The sequence below is a fragment of the Elephas maximus genome, chromosome 10 (assembly GCF_024166365.1).
Source record: "Elephas maximus indicus isolate mEleMax1 chromosome 10, mEleMax1 primary haplotype, whole genome shotgun sequence".
Classification (NCBI taxonomy): domain Eukaryota; kingdom Metazoa; phylum Chordata; class Mammalia; order Proboscidea; family Elephantidae; genus Elephas; species Elephas maximus.
Window position 1 is genome coordinate 71,600,189 of NC_064828.1, and position 19,306 is coordinate 71,619,494.

At 41.8% G+C, this 19,306-nt stretch overlaps 1 protein-coding gene across 2 annotated transcripts in view; it reads left to right on the forward strand.

Annotated features, from left to right (window-relative positions):
• Positions 1-763: 763 nt before the first annotated feature.
• DAAM1 (dishevelled associated activator of morphogenesis 1) overlaps positions 764-19,306 on the forward strand; it is a 199,978-nt gene continuing 181,435 nt past the window's right edge. For both annotated transcript variants that reach the window (XR_007519057.1, XM_049899474.1), the window contains exon 1: positions 764-873. The gene's annotated coding sequence lies outside the window, so the exon portion shown is untranslated. The remainder of the gene's footprint in view (positions 874-19,306) is intronic.

The window sequence follows — 19,306 nt, forward strand, 5'->3', positions numbered from 1 at the left end:
TATTATCTCTGCAGTAACAGAAAGCTCCCTGACCGAGGGTTGCGGCAACTGTGTATTACACCGCGTTTTTATTAATGACAGCCTCCGTTATTCTGTCAGCTCGGCCAACAAAACTGTCCCCCGCTTTCTGCTTGGTTACCCGGGCTCCGTAAAATGGGGGAGAAGGGAAAAGAAAAGAGAAAGGTGAATTGAAAGAAGTGGGGCCCACAAGAATTCTACCCCTTCGGCGCCGGCATCTCCCCATCCCCAGGGTCGTGGGGGAATTCCAGGACCGCATTAACCCAGAAACCAGCGCATCCTATTAATTAGTTTCTCGGCTTGGGGAAGGCAGTGAAAGCCTTAATCTCTTCCCGGCTGGGAACAAGAGAGCCAGATTGGTTAGAGCTCCCTGGCCGGCGCGCATGAGCCCAGGACTCCTCAGAGCCCGCACGGGATCCACTAAAGGTCAAGTCAAAGGCCACGACCGGAGGGTACCCCCGGCTGGCCCGCGCTGCCCGCAGCCCTGGCTGGGAACAACCACAGAAAACGCTCCAAAACTGGAGGGCGGGGAGGAGGCGGGTCCCGGCAGGGGCAGGGCCAAGGGGCGGAGAAGGAGATGCCGAGGAGCGCGTCGGGAAGGGTAGTTCCAAGAATTTCAGTAAGAAGGGCTCTTGGGCTCCGCTTGCCGGGTCGGGACTACAGCTCCCAGGAGTCTGCAGGACCTGTCGGGGGGTACATGCGCAGTGGGAGCCACATTGTAGCCTATCAGGCGGAGAGAGGGTGATGTCACCTGCGAGTTAGTAACCTACGAGCGGCAGTGAAGGAAACTGTTTAACCGGATCCCATTGTACCCGGAGCTCAGAGCCGCCTTTCCAGCATGCAGGGGCTGCTCAGGTAAGGGGGACGCGCCGCATTACCCGCCCTTCTCATTCATTAGGTGGCACCGCGCAGTGGCGCGGCGCTGGGCGCGCTTCCCCCGGCTAGGCGCTGGGCTCGCGGCGCGCCCTCCCGCTGCCTCCTCGGAGCGCCCGGGCAAGTAGGTAAATATTAAACCCGTCCTTCAGGTTAGATCTGGGTGGGAACGGGACGGAGACAGCTCCCAGCTGCCAAGCCGAGGATAGGAAAATGGCTGCAGCGCGGCGCAAAGCGAAGCGAGCCCCACGGAAGACGGGGGTCCCTCCCTCATTTTTTGAGGCTTACGGATGCCAAGAGAGCCGGCAGAGCACCACTCGCCGTCTTGCAGCAGGCACCCTGGGGCTGGGGTTCTGGGGTTCGTGGCCTCGGCGCGGGGCTGCAGACTTTGTAGCGGCTAGAGCTCCTGACCTGGCGGCTCCGAGAAGGAGAATCCCGAGGCAAGCTTGGTGGACACGAAGGTGGTGTCAGGGGAGGAGGGACTCCTGTACCCGTTCGCGTCAGAGCAGAACCCCTACCATCCCTGGCGCCCTAATTTCAAGCCCCATTCGAAAGGGGCGGGGTGAGTGTAAATCAGGCAAAGTTGGAAGTTAAATGTCTCAGAGCGAGAGGAGGGAAACTCGGCGTTGGGAGCGAGCGAGGGGTGTTGGCGGCTACAACGCTGGAAGGCTGCGCCGACTGCGTCCTGGGTTCGAGGCGCCGCAAAGCGCGCGCGCCTCCAGATCCCTTTCGGTAGGGCGTATCTCCGTCTCCCCTGCACTCTTCGCCCCTTCGGTAGAGAGCACGCAGTGCCTGCCCCGGAGCCACGGGACGGGAGAGATGGGAAGGGAGGTGTATGTCGAATAATCTAATAAGGTTCGCTTTGAGGCAGGGGAGCTGGATAATAAGGTTTTTCAGTTGCTGCCGAAAAGCCCATTGCTTGCCACCGGCTTGGCCTCCGACTGCAGACGTGCTTAAGGCCGAGAACTCTGAAGCCCTCTGCATTTCCTTTCCTGTTCTTGGCATCTTCATTCTTTGGGGTACTCATTCATCAAATCATGCTAAGGTCGCTGTTCTCAAGGAGCTCACAGTCTGGGGCTGGGGTGTTCTGTCTCGCCCCCACAAAATATTTCGGTGGGCTCATTTCCCCTATCCCCACTCGCCCAACCCACCCCCCTTCAGGAGAGCATCGAGCAAATGCCACCCGTGACTGTTTGGCTCCCATGAGAGCTGGTCCCTTCCTTTCACTGAGCTGGTAGTTTCTTGAGACTCGAGCAGGACCCTGTGAATTGGAGCGGAGTTTGCCTGCAAGATGAATTCCGTTGCCATGGCGACTCCTGCCGTCGGAATCTTTACAGCTCCCACTGCTGTTTCGATTCGACGCGGCTCTGCGGGCAGCTGGGAGGGCGTGGTCAGTGGGTGTGGTCAAATGCTTTCCTTGGGCCCAGCTGCTCTCTCGTCACCCCTTTCACAGTCCCAGGACTCTCCCCATTCTCTTAAAAATAGCTTGGACACAGTTCTTAGACCTGTATCTCTCTGGTGCCCAAACCGCATCTCTCCACCTCTCTTTCACAAACGAATTGTTTGGAGCCTTTTTCCTGAGGCAAGACCTGAAAATTACAATTGAAAGCTCTCTTTTCCCCTTTCGAGCTAGCTGCAGCATTTCCCAATAATGGAGCAAACAGTGTTGGAGGCAACTGGCTGTCTCACGAAGGGCGCTCTCTATTTATTCTGCATGAAGAGAGCTCCCTGGTCACCAGTAAAGGTCAATTTGCTCCAGGTGCAGCTGGTCGGAAGTGATCAACGACAATTAACAACTGAAAGCTAGTTTCCTCTGACTATGAAATTGAATTATAGAAGACACTGCCAACACTCGTGGTTCTCATAAAATGTAAAAGCCTGCCTAGAGGATGCAGGTGTTTGAGGGCGAAAACACCCTGGACAGGGAACTAGGACACTTGGGTCCTGCTCTGGCTCTGTCATTACTGGCAACCTCACTCTGGGGTGAACCTCTGTACCTCTGGGGACCTCGGTCTCCTTATTGGTAATGTGAGAAGAAGGGTATAGAGCGTTTCCTGGAGTTGATTCTAGATATAAAATCGATTGACTTCGAGCCTTACTTGTATGGCAAAATGGCCTGGTTCTTCATGGCAACCTTTCAAAAGGGCAAGACAGCTAGTATTACTCCCAGCAGTTGGGCTTCCATTTATACTTTCAGCTTAGAGCTAATTGTTTAGGTCTTGCCTTTTTACAGATTCTTGATGAAATGCAGTTATTTGTAACTTGATTGTATTTTACAAATGTTTTGTTTTCCCTTTGCTCGAATTTAATGCCAAGGTGCATTATCACAGACGTTGCAGTTAAGTGGGTAAAAGTGTGTATTTGTTGAGTGTCTATGCATTTACATTGCTATGCAGGTAAATGCTTAGGGGATGCTATGTGCCAGATGCTTGACATTCGTCATTCTCATTTAAGTAGGTGGTTAGGCGCCTGTGAGGAAACAGGATCAGACAGTTGTGACTTACTGTTTATTTTTGTCCTGGAATTTATCACTAACTGAAAGTCTCTTTCATTTGTCTGTTTACTTCTTATTTCGCCTACTAGACTGTAAGCTCTCTGAAGGCAGAGGCCTTTGTCTTGCCCATCCCTGTCTCCTCAGTATTTAGATCAGTGTTTTGCCATTGTAGGTATTTAATAAATATTTGTTGAATGAGTAGTAAGTAGTAGAGACATGATTGGAGATACAAGGTCTATTCTTTTCATTGGTAGTTCTGTCATCAATTGTAACATTCCCCTAAACTGCTTTCTGCCAAGTGGTTTCATCTCAGAATAAACCAGAACTCCGGTGTGGCATGTGACTTGAATATTAAGGGCCTTCACTGTGTTTGAAATAAAGAGACATGTTTTCTGATTATTTGCTTTTGGAATATACTCACCCACATAAAATATATTTCTAGTTATAATTTCCTATCATTACCCAAACCTGGGATTTCTAGATTTCTCTGTTGCGCTATACTTGGCCCAGATAACTTTCCCAGGAGGTCAGTGACAGGAGAATAGGGAGAGAGAGACAAAGGCAAAGACACCTAAAGACTTTTGCCAGATCACCAACTGGTCTGAGGCACCTTTTGCGAAGAAGAGCTGGGAGACGATAGACCTCATCTGGGGTGGAGTTGTCGTACAAACAAGCTCAGTTGTCCCAAACTAGCTGATGTGAGGGAAGAACAGGGTGGGGGCATTTGTCCAATTTTTGTAACATTCTGTTATCATCCAGTAGTCGGATCTGTGGGTTTTCAGAAGTATCAGTCAGTGAGGAAGTGTGATAGTAAAGAGAGTGCAGTGGGTTATGTCCTTGGGTGGTGCTTACAGCTCTGTGAATAGGTGCCAAGGAATGTGAATCCTGGTTTTCTTGCTTGTGGACAGGCTCAGGGTGTTAAGAATGTATGTGTCTGTGTGTGGTTTTATTTGAGCTACTTTGTTTAGAAGGCTGCTTTTAGTGTTGGTACCATGGTCATCAGAACAAATAAGGTGTTTACAAACTAAACAGTTAAGATTGAAAGTGTTTCATTTTGTAAATATTTTGGGGTGGTATAAAGAGTGGCTTTAGCTTAAGAATCTTGAGGTCTCCTGTGAAATCACTTAAAAAGTTACAGCTGTTGGATCAGGGGAACTAAGCTTTTCCAACAAAACTTGGTACTACTAAGAGCCTTAGGTGTTTGGTTCAAGAAATAATCACAGAGCTTGTAACTGCTGGGGCCCTCCCTGACTTTGTATCACTCTTGTTATTTCCAAGCTTGTGTTTTTATTTCAGGAAACAAAGCAACTTTGCCAACTTAGGTTAACAAACTTGCTCTTTGCCTAGAGAAAATTCCTCTACTTGCTTTTGATATTTTTCTTCTTTGGGTGAGGCATGTGGGCTACTGTCACATTTTTTGGTATGACATTTTCTAACTTGGTTGTGGAGAAAATCTCGTAAATGAATATATGTCTCAACGCTCACACCATCTGTGTTAGTGCTTTCCCCAAGAACTCAAAGTTTAAGAATAAGAAGCAATAGATAGCACAGGTGCTATTTAAGAAATCAGTAAAGAGAGCAGGGACCAATGCAGAGTTTCTGTATGGGAGGGCTGGGGGATAGGGTTAGGTAGGCAGGACAGGCTGGGGCAGAGGGTACCTTTCTGGACATTGCATTTACTTAGCAAGTGTACTTTCTTTTAAATGTAGATTGAATTTATATTGAGAGGCTGGAGGCTGCTGATAGGGATTGAACTTGAAGAGTGGTTTTAAAGCGCCTTCCCCCTTTCCCTCAAACCATCCTCTGAAAGTAACCCTCCTCCCCCAAAGAGGGACTGATGAAGATGAGATCCAAGTTGATTTTGGCATCCTACATTCCACTCTAGCAGACTCTATAGCTAAAAACTGTTTTCCTTTTTATTTTTCTGATATCCTTTCCACTATTTCAGGAGCAGAGAAATGAGCATTTCAGAGGTAGTCTGAATTCATAGCAGATGTGTCTGAAAACAAGTTAAATCCTAGGAGCACAGCAGCAAGTATACAGAGTCCCTCTCCACTCCTACTCCAGTCGAACCAGATGACCTAATTCAGCTTTGGCTTTGGTTAGCTTATTTTCATTTTTGTTTGAACACTCCTCATTTTTACCCTTATCTCTGACTTGATGGCAAAGGGTTTGGTTTCTTTCTTTCTTTTTTTTTTTTTCTCTGACTTTCAGCAGTGATGGGCCCCACATCTGGAAAGGGCACCACCTTGGGTATCTAAATTCTCCTTGTGCTTTCAGATCCAGTTCGAGTGCCAGAGCTTCCAGGAAGCCTTTTCTGCCTATCGCCCAACTTGGATCTCAGCGCCTCTGCTCTTTACTCTGTACAGCCTGACCACACAACTTAATACTTATATCTCATGTAATTCTAACGATCAACCTATGTAAGATGCTTACCTTCACCAGACCTTTTCTAGTGCTTTATATAAACTAAATCATTGACTCCTCGCAATAACTCTGCTGTAGATACTGTTGTCACCATTTTAGAAATGAGGGAACTGAAGCATGACGAAGTTAAAGGGACTTGCCTAGTTTGGATCACAGAACTGGTAGGTGACAGATCAGGATAGGGAACCAGATAGTCAGGTTCTTTCCACAACACACTATTGGTTGATTAAAAGTGCTTCTTTTTGAAATGTTTTTTTTAATTTTTATTGTGCTTTAAGTGAAAGTTTACAAATCAAGTTAGTCCCTCATACAAAAATTTATATACACCTTGCTATATACTCCTAGTTGCTCTCCCTCTAATGAGATAGCACACACCTACCCTCTACTCTCTATTTTCATGTCCATCTGGCCAGCTTCTGACACCCTCTGCCTGCTCATCTCTCCAGACAGGAGCTGCCCACATAGTCTCATGTGTCTACTTGATCCAAGAAGCTCACTCTTCACCAGTATCATTTTCTCTCCCATAGTCCAGTCCAATCCCTGTCTGAAGAGTTGGCTTTGGGAATGGTTTCTGTCTTGAGTTAACAGAATGTCTGGGGACCATGACCTCTGGGGTCCTTCTAGTATCAGTCAGACCATTGAGTCTGGTCTTTTTATGAGAATTTGGGGTCTGCATCCCACTGCTCTCCTGCTTCCTCAGGGGTTCTCTGTTGTGTTCCCTCTCAGGGCAGTCATCGGTTATAGCTGGGTACCACCTAATTCTTCTGGTCTCAGGCTGATGTAGTCTCTGCTTTATGTGGCCCCTTCTGTCTTTTGGGCTCATAATTACCTTGTGCCTTTGGTGTTCTTCATTTTCCTTTGCTGCAGGTGGGTTGAGACCAATTGATGCATCTTAGATGGCCGCTTGCTAATGTTTAAGACCCCAGATGCCACTCTCCAAAGTGGAATGCAGAATGTTTTCTTAATAGATTTTATTATGCCAATTGACTTAGATGTACCCTGAAACCATGGTCTCCAAACCCCTGCCCTTGCTATGCTGGCCCTTGAAGTGTTCAGTTTATTCAGGAAACTTTGCTTTTGCTTTAGTCCAGTTGTGCTGACCTATCCTGTATTGTGTGTTGTCTTTCCCATCACCTAAAATAGTTCTTATCTACTATCTAATTAGTGAAAACCCCTCTCTCTCCCTCCCCCTTCTCCTAACCATCAAAGAATATTTTCTTCTTTGTTTAAACTATTTTTTGAGTTCTTATAATAGTGGTCTCATACAATACTTGTCCTTTTGCAACTGATTAATTTTACTCAGCATAATGCCTTCCAGATCCCTCCATGTTATGAAATGTTTCATGGATTCATCGTTGTTCTTTATTGATGCGTAGTATTCCGTTGTGTGAACCAAAACCAAAACCAAACCCAGTGCCGTCGAGTCGATTCCAACTCATAATGACCCTATAGGACAGAGTAGAACTGCCCCATAGAGTTCCAAGGAGCGCCTGGTGGATTCGAACTGCTGACTGTTTGGTTAGCAGCCGTAGCACTTAAGCACTACGCCACCAGGGTTTCCATTGTGTGAATATACCATAATTTATTTATCCATTCATCCGTTGATGGACACCTTGGTTGCTTCCATCTTTTTGCTATCGTAAACAGTGCTCCCATGAACATGGGTGTGCATATATCTGTTTGTGTAAAGGCTCTTATTTCTCTAGGATATATTCCAAGGAGTGGGATTGCTGGATTGTGTGATACTTCTATTTCTAGTTTTTTAAGGAAGCACCAAATCAATTTCCAAAGTGGTTCTACCATTTTACATTCCCACCAGCAGTGTATAAGTGTGAAGTGGTTTTTTATGGTCTGCTTTTCTAAAATGAAAATCAGAAAATGTAGCCTGAAATTAAAAATGTTGCTTTTGAGCATTTGAATAATAAAACTCTTGAACTTCCTCCTTTTTGCTGTTTGAACGATAGACAAATTATTGAAAAGGGAAACACTCTAATATTCCATCTCTAAATCTATCTTTTTTTTTTTTTAAATCTTTTTTTAAAATCTATTTGGTGCTTGTCTAGCATTAGGTCATATTTGCACTTGAGATAAATTTTCATTAGGTTGAATTCCTTATCTGGAAAAAAAAAAAAAGCTTCCCACCCAGAAGAGGGCTGCAGAAGCCTACATTGAAAGAGGGCCCATGATTTCTTAGCTTTCCTTCTCCCCGTTGTCTTTTTATTTTTTTTCCCCTGTTGTCTTTTTAACATGAGTTCTTTTCAAAAGAAAATGAGAACTTGAGCAGTAGTCAAAATGTAATCTAATACTGGATATCATCAGATTTTAAGATAAGTTCCCCCGCCCTACCTCAGAAGAGAGACTTTTATTTGTTTTTACAATAGAGCAAATATGGCACCAATTATACAATTGCATTTCTTTTAAACTATAGCCACCATTGTGAATTAAATGTGTAAAACTAGGGAAGCAAATTTGTTTTCTAATCCAGTTGGTGTGATTTCCTGACTTACAATAGATCTTTTCCTTTTGGTTTAAAACTGAATATTGTGCCACTTTCACAATATTCAATGACAGCAATTGACTAAAACACAAACTATGTCATTTAGGGAAAAAATAAGAAAGCTTTGTCCAAACAGTATATTGCCAGGAAGGAAAAATGGAAAAGGTTTGCTAGTGATTAGGCTACTTAAACATAATATTCACCCAACAAGTATTGATTTTAGAAGCTTTTTTCTTTTTCTTTTTTTATTCATCTTGTTATACTTCTAAGTATGCCATTCACCTTTAGTAATAACCCAAGCTCATTCTGTTCTATAAATTGCACCAGGATTGAAGTTGAAGATTACCTTTATTTCTGCCAGGCACACAATTAGGGTCACCTATTAAACTGGTCTTTGTCATTTTCATTTCTGAGGAAAGTAGCTGCACTGTGACTGGCAAAGAACATTGCCCATCTGATGGACTTTCTGAATTTAGACTTCCAAGACCAGATAGCCCAGATCCCAGCCTTGGGCATTGTTGAGTCCCTACAGATGCTCATCTTTTGTTTTTTGAGATGGGTTCTTATATTCTGGCTTTTTGGCTCAGTTCAGTTGGTTAGTGACGTATGAAGCAGGTCAAGGGCATGGGTTACCTTTGCCTTGTTTTGAAGCCACAAACTGTACCTGTAATCCTAGTCAGCTGTTTTTTTGTTTGTTCGTTTGTTTGTTTTTTGAACTCATCTTCTTGACCACAAAAGAGACTAGATAATACATTATGGGTAGGTCAGTGCAAATTCATCACCACTAGAGACTATAGGTGGAGCACTGGTGCCCAGTGGTTAAGCACTATGGATAGTAACCAAAAGGTTGGCAGTCCAAATCCACCAGCCGCTCCTTGGAAACCATATGCGGCAGTTCTGCTCTGCCCTATAGGGTCGCTATGGGTTGGAATTGACTCAATTGCAATGGGTTTGGTTTGGTTTTGGTTTAGAGGCAATAAGCTAGAGGCAAGGCATTACCAGCAGTTTGCCAAGGAACTGCACCCATTTCTGACAGATACCCTCCTACAAAGATGGGGTGAAGACAATGAGGAGCTTCCTAAAAGTTTGCCAGAGTCCATGGGCTTGATTTTAAATTTTTCTTAGGGAAGTAGAGGGTGTCATTAGTATTTTGGTGCCACTTCTGAGATTTACTCTTCTTCTGTAGAGCTTGTATAGATTTGCACCCTAGAAGAGTGAAACAACAACAACAACAACAACAACAAAAACCACACCCATTGCAATTGAGTCAATTCCAACTCATAGCGACCCTATAGGGTAGGACTGCCCCATAAGAGTGAACGATGATGATATTCAACGTCATTCTCCAGGTGAGATAGATTGTTTATATGTGCCCAGGCTTAACTTTCATGGCAATTTGGTAAAATCCAGCAGTGAAATGTCAAGGCATAATTTCTAAATTGGAACCTTCAGCTCTGTAACAGAGGGTTAGACTAGGGGCCCTTCAAAATCCCAAGAATTTATTGCAAACCTTATTGTAAGAAATTAAAGGAAATGAAATGTAAAACTTAACCCATTTGAAGGACCTTACTGCATTCTTTCTCTACCTTACTCTTGAAAATTGATGGATATTGTTGATACAGAAAATGTCAAGTAGTCTGTTCAAGGCAACAAATTTAGGGTTAAAAAAAAAAATGCAGTCTCCAGTTACACAATATTGGTGGCTGTTATTTGATTTAGAACGATGATGGCAAAACAAACAACAATAACATTTCTGTTTCTTTCCCATCCTGTTTGTGTGTGGTCATCATGTTTGCATTAGAGGTACAGGTTTTCCCCAATGCTGACCATTCAGTGCTAATTCAAGCTAAAAGTCAGAGAGAGGGTATGGAAGGAATAAGAGCTGGAATTGTAGCCGAGACTGGTTGCACTGTGTCCTCAGAAGGTTAAATTAACAGCTTTCTTCTATAATTTTGTATTTTTAAAGTCAAGACCTCTATGTCCCATTTAGGGTTTAAGATGCTATGAATGGGTAACACAACTACAGGAGTGTTCAGGAACTGGGGCAAGAAATTGCCTTGCATATATTTTTGGATAAAGGGTTGATTAAAAAAAAAAAAAAGAGAGACAACATATGATTTTTAATTTGACACAATTTCTTTTCAGCCTGTGACTGAAATTCCCTTTTTTCCACACCCCACCTTTCCCTGCTACACTTGCTGGATTGTAGTTTGAGTCAGAAGGACCAGTGAATAGCTTCCTTGCCATTTCTGGTCCCATGGCCTCCCTGTGGGCAGTGAGACATGTGTCCCCAGTCTGCCAGATTCTGTAGCAGAGGAGCCATAATCACTGACCTTATGATGAAGACATCTCCCCCACTAACCCCCTTACTAGGTGGCTCAGTGGGTTTTTTGGGATGGGTGGCAGCAGAGAGAAAAAGGCTTACGTTTTAGTTTTCCCAAGCTCACTTGTTTTTCTGATAGAACAAGTTGGGGGGAGTAGATGGAGGGGAGGAGGATAGAGGGAGTTATTGGGTTTCGCTTATCTTATCATTTGTTTCCCTCTGGATTGCCTTTGTTTATACTGTCTCTTCAGGCCAGGAATTCCTCCAACAGAAAGCATGCATAGACTCAGGGATATTCATATCATGGCTTCCTTCTTCTTGTGTTCCCATTTGCTGATTTGGCTTTTCCTCTCCACAGCCTGATCCTGAAAGGAAGGCCAGAGGTATTTAACCTGCTTTTAATTCTTCCATTATGTGTAAAAGAGATTTTTAAAGCAAATGACTGTATGGATTATTTATGTTTGGTAGAGAGTTTAGCCACGAATGTTTGGCACCTTGAGTGAAACCCTTTCCATCATTTGGTTGGTTCTTAGCAATTGCACAAAGGAAAAGAAACAGCAGTTGGTTTTAGATTCAGATTTGGGTAATCTCCGTGATTCCCTTAAACTTCTTGAGCCTCTGTTTCCTCATCTGTGAAATTGTGTTCACGTAGAATAAGCTATCTCCTTGGTAAACATTCTAAAATTTTATAGAATGGTATCTTAAAATAATGACTTCACTTATGTGACATTGTGGTGTTTGATGTAATAGCTGCTGGGTTTCCCTGGAATGGGGATCAGTGAGAGGGGGCCCTATTTTTTCACCTCCAGAGCTTCCAGCCTTAGCCCCTGCTCCTAGCACACCATTGCTGAGACTCTTGGCTGGAGCTAGAACCCCAAGATTTGGCCCTTTGTCCAAGTTCATTCCTCTTAATAGCTTCTAGTCCCACTTCCCAGTCCCAGAACTCAGGAAGTTCCACGGGACATAAGGGATGAAACTGGACCAGGCTTTTTGGGGATCATCCAGATCCGTTTAAACTGATAATCTCTTTAAACCAGAGGTTGGCCGCCCGGGGTCTACAGAATGAATGCAGCCAACAGTCATGTTTTGAGGAGCCCCGGTGGCGCATTGGTTAAAGCACTCAGCTGCTAATGAAAAGGCCAGCGGTTTGAACCCCCAGCCACTCTGTAGGAGAAAGATGTGGCAGTCTGCTTCCCTAAAGATTACAGCCTTGGAAACCATATAGGGCCATTCTGTTCTGTGCTGTAGGGTCACTATGAGTTGAAATAAACTCAACGTCAGTGGGTAGGTCATGTTTTGTTTGGCCAGCACAACGTTATTTTAAAAATGGAATAATTTTAGTATTTCTAATTTCTGATTTGTCACAGACCTCACCTCAGCCTAGTGCCTCGTGCAGCCACTTGATTTATGTGATATGCCTTTACAACCTTGAATCTTGAAGGTATTTGAGTTTGTAATCTCTGTTTTAAGCTAAATTAAAATGGGATGAGAATGCCTTTGAAGGTGTCCCAGCAGTGGGCTGGTAAATGACCCATTCTTGGAAACCTCAATACTATTGACATTCTTTGTTGTGGGGGCTGTGTTGTACCTTGTAGGATGTTTAGCAGCATCCCTGACCTCTACCCACTAGATGGTAGTAGCACTGCCTCCCTCCCCCAGTTGTGACAACCAAAAATGTCTTCAGACATTGCCAAATGTCCCCTAGGGGACAAAATTGCCCACAGTTGAGAGCTTGTGCTCCTACCTGACAGATTTTGGATGGCTTGAGAACTTTAAACATTGGACCAGGCTTGGATATTTAGGGATAAATTGGAATTTATCTGGGAAGCCGAGCTTCCCTGCTCTTTTTATTTATTTGGGCAGTTGGTTAGAGCAAAGTAAAGGTCAGCAGATTAGACCCTTCGGGTTACTTCTTCGTTCTTCCATGACTACAGACTGGGAGGTCAGCCACATTTTAAGGACATATCCTTGGTCACAACAGGGGACTCCCTAAGACACTGATGCTGGGTCACGGCAAACCCACCAGAACTAGTGAATAAACAACTTTGAAGCCTATGGCCTGTGTTGGCAGGTCAGTAATGTTATCTGTGGATAAAGACACTGAGACTTTGAGGAAAGATCAGCTTTGCCTTTATTGTCAAAGGCCAAAATGCTTAAAAATAAGTAAATAAAAGCCCTTCACCTTTAAAAAAAAAATGACAGTTTATTTCAAATCAACAGTGTGGGAAGAAAGCGCTGAAAAGGATTATCAGAGAGTTGCTCCACTTTTTTCCTCCCCAAAGCAAGTATACCTTTTAAACTTGACTCTAAAACTTGGCCTTTGGCAACATTCAAACTTGCCTTGCCTTTCAGAAAAACGTTGATAAGATTTTCAGTGTCCAAAGTGAAAATGTTCTAAAGTTTTAATTAACCCAAGCTCTCTTCTTGAGCAACTAATGCCAAGATAATGCTCAGCCGAGGCACACACAGTTTCAGTTAGTTGAACCATAAACCCAAATTCCTTCCCAGAGGGACAGGTGGGACTTGTGAAGGGATCCGCCCTTCCTCCCCTGGGGCTGCTGTGTCTGTCTTATAGTGCCACCTGGATAAATATCAGAATTCTTTATAGTGGATCTTAAAAAGAGATACTGTACCTAGGATACTGATTCAGTAGATCTGCGGTGGGAGCCCCATCTGCAGGATTCTTAAGCTTCCCAAATAATTCTGACGCGTGCAGCCAGGATTGCAAACAAGTGGGGAAGAGGAAAAGATCTTGCATTTGGGAAATTGGTTGTAGTTGCAGATGAGCGCAGGGACTGGCTGGTTGGTTAAATGCCCTGCTCTGCCTATATTAAAATGTTAGTCCATTTTAGGGAAACCGTGGTGGTGTAGTAGTTAAGTGCTATGGCTGCTGACCAAGAGGTCGGCAGTTTGAATTCAACAGGCGCTCCTTGGAAACTATGGTGCAGTTCTACTCTGTCCTATAGGGTTGCTATGAGTTGGAATTGACTTGATGGCAGTGGGTTTGGGTTTGGGTTTGGGTTTGGGTCCATTTTAGAAGTCCCTGGGGTGAAGCAAATAGGCAACGTTGGTGGTTCAAGTCCACCCGGAGGCACCTCGGAAGAAAGGCCTTGGCGATCTACTTCTGAAAAATGAACCATTGAAAGCCCTATGGAGCTCAGCTCTACTCTGACCCACAAAAGGAGACTTCATGAGTTGGAACTGACTCAGTGCCATTTTGATGTGAATTAAAAAAAAAAATTTTTTTAGAATTTTAAATTTTTATCTAATACACTGAACCTAATCCTTCTGGTGATTTTGAAGGTTTATTGTATTTTGGCAGGTTTAACTGAAAAGCTTGTGGAAGTTATTGTTTTCTCAAGATGCTTACCTGGGAGGATTCAAGTTATATATTAACCTATTGCTTAGAAGAAGCAAACAGAAACCACCCAATTGGAAATGCTCAGCACCATAAGCATCCTTAAGATAAAGTGGGTGGGAGAGGAGTTAGGGACTTGAATATTTAAATGCTCTTACAAACTTCTTTTATAGAAAAATGTAGATCTCGGAAAGGATCTAGATTATTTCACAGCTGATCTGTGTGGGCTTCCTATCCGACTCCTTCTGGCTTAATAAACATGGGGTAGTTTAGTTTGTTTGTTGCAAGTTTCTTTCCTTAGTCTACGCCGTATGCCAGCACCGTATCCCATTTGGAGGACATTGTTGTTATCCTAGAGTTATAATTACCAAAGGGAGAAGAGAATAAAAAAGCTCTTTTTATCTGACATTTACTTAGATGGCGTTTCAGATCCAGACTTCTAGTAAGCATAGCAGAAGCAAGGGAATGACTACTTTTTAGGGGGAAAGTATTGTACTAGGCATTTTATGGACCGTCTCATAAGCCATGGAAGCAACACTTTAAAATACCATCTGCTAGTTCATTCAGCATGCAAAAATGATTTTAATGTCAGGTGTGAACATTTTAGAATGCTGATTTAGAGAAATACTACATTCTTTCCTTTGGAGTACGGAAGTCTTGTTTCACTTAAATAAAACTCAGATCATCCTCTTTATCTTCAGCTTCTGAAATAAACAAATCACATTGTGCAATAGGTGAAGAGTCTTACCAACGAAAGGTTTTTTGCCTTCACTGGCAAGTAGTTTCATGTTTTGTGTACTTGGATCACGTCTGGCTTTTCAAAGGAATGTCCATAACATCACAGGAAGCAATACTCTACCAGTCCACATCAGCTTTCCTGATATTTGTTACTCCTAGATGAAGTCTTCTACCCTCAGTTCTTTTCTTCCCTAAATGCTGAGTTTGAACTTCAGCTGACCAAGTTTTTCTAGAACTAGAGAATTCGTTAGCATGGCATGGTATTGAAGAATGACAGTTAAAAGGAAAAACAGATTATGAGGTTTCTTTTTGGGGTGATGAAAATGTTCTAAAGTTAGTGGCTATGGTTATACAATTTGTGAATATACTAAGAACCACTAAACTATACTTTCAATAGTGAATTTTATGATATGCAAATTATATCTCAATAAAACTATTAATTTTTTTTAAAGACGGACTAAAAAGAATCAGACTTTAGAAACAGATTTTTAGACCTTAGGGATAATATCTGTTACTTTGCCACTTCTTATTTTCACATACATCACAATTTTCCCTCTAAGTAAATAGATGTAAAACATGGGCAAAGAAGAGTTGTGTTAATTCCTTAATATTTATGAATCACCTGAGACATGGGAAATTTTGTTACAAAGAAATTTTTATTGTAATGAAATATGGTCTGTATTTTTCTTATACCTCCTACCTAATCATGAGCTGGCCTCTTAGAGGATGAAAAGTTTTGCTGTATTTGATACCTGCCACGATGACAAACTAAGGTTTTTGTGATATGTTTGACTTAGTCACAATTTACTTTAAACTTGTTGCATTTGATTATTTAAAGGATTTTTCTGCCACGTAAGCTTTTAGACTGTAGAAAGCACCCAAGTATGTAAGCTTGCCTCTAAAGCTAACTGTGTGTGCTGGATAAGGAATACTTCATTTATAAGGGATTATGTAGCTCAGGGTTTCTCAAGTTTTGATACATGTTCTTTTGAGAAGTACTGCATTAAAAGTTAAATTGCTGCATGTTTAGGTACTTGGTGCCAATGGGATCATAAAATCACATGCGAAATAAGTCTCAAGATACTGTCTTAGTATTTCATTATTAGATGCTTATCCAGGCATATAATGTGTCCATGTGTATAGGTATTTAGAGAAATACATACATTTGAGAGTAAACCAAACATGTCAGGTTTTTCAGATTCCTAATACTGAGAACAATCTAAGTTTTGTGTACGTATAGTACGTGGATTAGTTCAGCTAAAATTCTTATAGAAAATATAGAATATAGAGACTTGTTGCATGGTATTTGGATTTGTTCAGTTATTTGACATAAGAGTTTTTGTTAAATCTGATTGTAGAGTCTTTAAAAAGAAAAAAAAAACTCTTAAGGAGAAAGCTATTTCAATTTTGAATTTAGGAAATAACCAGATTTAAATTGAGAAGATCATGAAATAATTGCTTTTTAAAAATGTTCTTAAAGAATATAATGTATATTTTAAATCTGCAGCATTGGAATATTTTATTTTTTAAAATGCAACACTTTGTAATGTTCTAAAGAAGATAATTTTGTATAACTGCCATTGGAAAAAAGTAGAAGCGGTTATTTCATTTTAACCTTCCTTTTGGAGGAAAAAACAGCAGTGAATTGAGATACGTAATAGTATAATAATTTAAAATGCGATTGCAAAGGACCACGTAGTAAATACTTTAGGATTTATAGGGCTTTGTAGATCTCTGTCAACTACTCAACTCTGCCATTGTAGTGCCAAAGCATCATAGACAATGTTAACAAATGGGTGTAGCTATAAATAAAGTTCTATTCAGACATTGTTTACAAAAACCTTTAGAGAACCAGATTAGACCCAGGGAGAATAGTGGGCAGTTTACTTTAGGATGGTTTGGGCCTCCCTTTTTTTTTGGAAAGTAGGTTTGGCTGCTTTGTGACTAATTGAAACTATGTTTCATATGGATAGCTATGTTTCTACCTTTCATATGCAATTGTGAGCAGGGGCTTTAGTGAAAACATTGTAGTTATTTGAAATTTTTACTTCATGACAATGTAAAAATGTAATTGATAAAGCGAAGAAGAATGCTTTTCCGAGTAATCTTATTTGATAACGCCTCAGTTTGGTGGGTGCTCCCACGAGTGTGCATGGGTACAACTGTGTGTGTGTGTGCGTGTGTGTGCGCGCACGTACGTGCGTGTTTTGGGGGGCTCTTAAATTTTACAGAAGGGTGTTCGTAACTGTGAAAATGGAGAACCTGCAGAGGTTCTCCTGTAGCCCTTCTTGATGCACAGCTGATTGAATAACTCACTCAGTCTTTCTGTGGGTCAGATTTTCATCACTAAAATGAGATAATGACACTTGTCCCAGTCTTATGCCAAGAAAATAAATAGGAGAAAAATATTAGCATTTCTAAAATGCAAGATGTTAACAGCAGAAGCTCATTATAGTCAAACTATTTTGAAGGCCACTGGTAAGAAATATTGGAAATCAAACCTAATTTCTTAAATTTTTGATAAATTAATTTGTATTATTTTTAGCCACATTTAGCACAAAATGATAGATGTAAGAAGGAAAGTAGAATCTTGCTTGGATTTGCTTTGTTAAATTAGTAAAGCTCATTTGCCATAGCTTTCATTTTTTTTTTTTTAATAATTTTTATTGAGCTTTAAGTGAATGTTTATAAATCAAGTCAGTCTGTCACATATAAACTTATATACACCTTACTCCATACTCCCACTTAAAGCTCCCCCTAATGAGTCAGCCCTTCCAGTCTCTCCTTTCATGACAATTTTGCCAGTTTCTAACCCTCTCTACCCTCCTATCTGCCCTCCAGACAGGAGATGCCAACACAGTCTCAAGTGTCCACCTGATACAAGTAGCTCACTCTTCATCAGCCTCTCTCTCCAACCCATTGTCCAGTCCCTTCCATGTCTGATGATTTGTCTTCAGGAATGGTTCCTGTCCTGGGCCAACAGAAGGTTTGGGGACCATGACCGCCGGGATTCCTCTAGTCTCAGTCAGACCATTAAGTCTGGTCTTTTTATGAGAATTTGGGGTCTGCGTCCCACTGATCTCCTGCTCCCTCAGGGGTTCTCTGTTGTGCTCCCTGTCAGGGCAGTCATCAGTTGTGGCCGGGCACCATCTAGTTCTTCTGGTCTCAGGATGATGTAAGTCTCTAGTTCATGTGGCCCTTTCTGTCTCTTGGGCTCATAGTTATCGTGTGACCTTGGTGTTCTTCATTCTCCTTTGCTCCAGGTGGGTTGAGACCAATTGATACATCTTAGATGGCCGCTTGTTAGCATTTAAGACCTCAGACGCCTCATTTCAAAGTGGGATGCAGGATGTTTTCATAATAGAATTATTTTGCCAATTGACTTAGAAGTCCCCTTAAGCCATAGTCCCCAAACCCCCGCCCTTGCTCTGCTGACCTTTGAAGCATTCAGTTTATCCTGGAAACTTCTTTGCTTTTGGTCCAGCCCAGTTGAGCTGACCTTCCGTGTATTGAGTATTGTCCTTTCCTTCACCTAAAGTAATTCTTATCTACTAACTAATCAGTAAATAACCCTCTCCCACCCTCCCTCCCTCCCTCATTTGTTTTTAAAAATAATTTAATTTGTCCTTCTTCTTCATTCTTTTTGTTGTGGCCTGTATGCAGAAACTGATCTGTTTGTAAATAGCTGGTGCTAAAGAATAATTTTCCAAAGAATTTTAAAATAAGATTCTTAATATTGCAAAATAAACACATGCCAATGATTTTATAGAACTCATTACTTAATGAGGGAACTAGTAAGGTGTTAAGATTAATTCAAAACAGAATTCGAAGAATAGATATATCTGCATCTAGATAATCTTTCTTTCTGTTTATCTGTCTACAGTGGAAATGGTGAAATGAATTTGTTAATAGATATAAAACTGGTTAATATCCTAAAGGACAATAAAATGTAATGTTTGCTTATCTTTTCTATAGCCATATAAAGTAATTGTATTTCTAGCATTATAAAATTCATTTACTTTGCTATGGACAAAACACCAAACCCTTGCCGGTGAGTTGATTCTGACTTATGGCAGCCCCATATGTTGCAGAGTAGAATTGCTTCATAGATTTTTCTGAAAAGGCTGTAATGTTTATGGAAACAAGTCTCTAGGGCTTTCTTTCCCAGCACCACTGGGTGGGTTCAAACCTCCAGCCTTTAGGTTAGTAGTCAAGCACTAACCATTCTGCCACTGCTATGGATAAGAGCCATTACATTACTATGCATTTTTTTTTTTTTAATTTCTACCTCTATAAAAAAAAAAAATGCATAAATTGTCTGCCTGGCAAGTTCTCAAACTTTTCAGTCTTAAGGCCCTTTAACACTATTAAAAATTGAAGACCCTAAAGAGATTTGTGGGATATATTTATCATATTTGAAATTAGATCTGATAAACTTTAAAACTATTAACTCATTTAAAAAATAATAATAACAAAACCTATTTCATGTTAACATCAGAGTGATGACTTCATGGGTATCATAGCTTTTGGAAACTCCGCTGTATACTTGTTGAGAGAATGAGAGCAAAAATGGCAAAT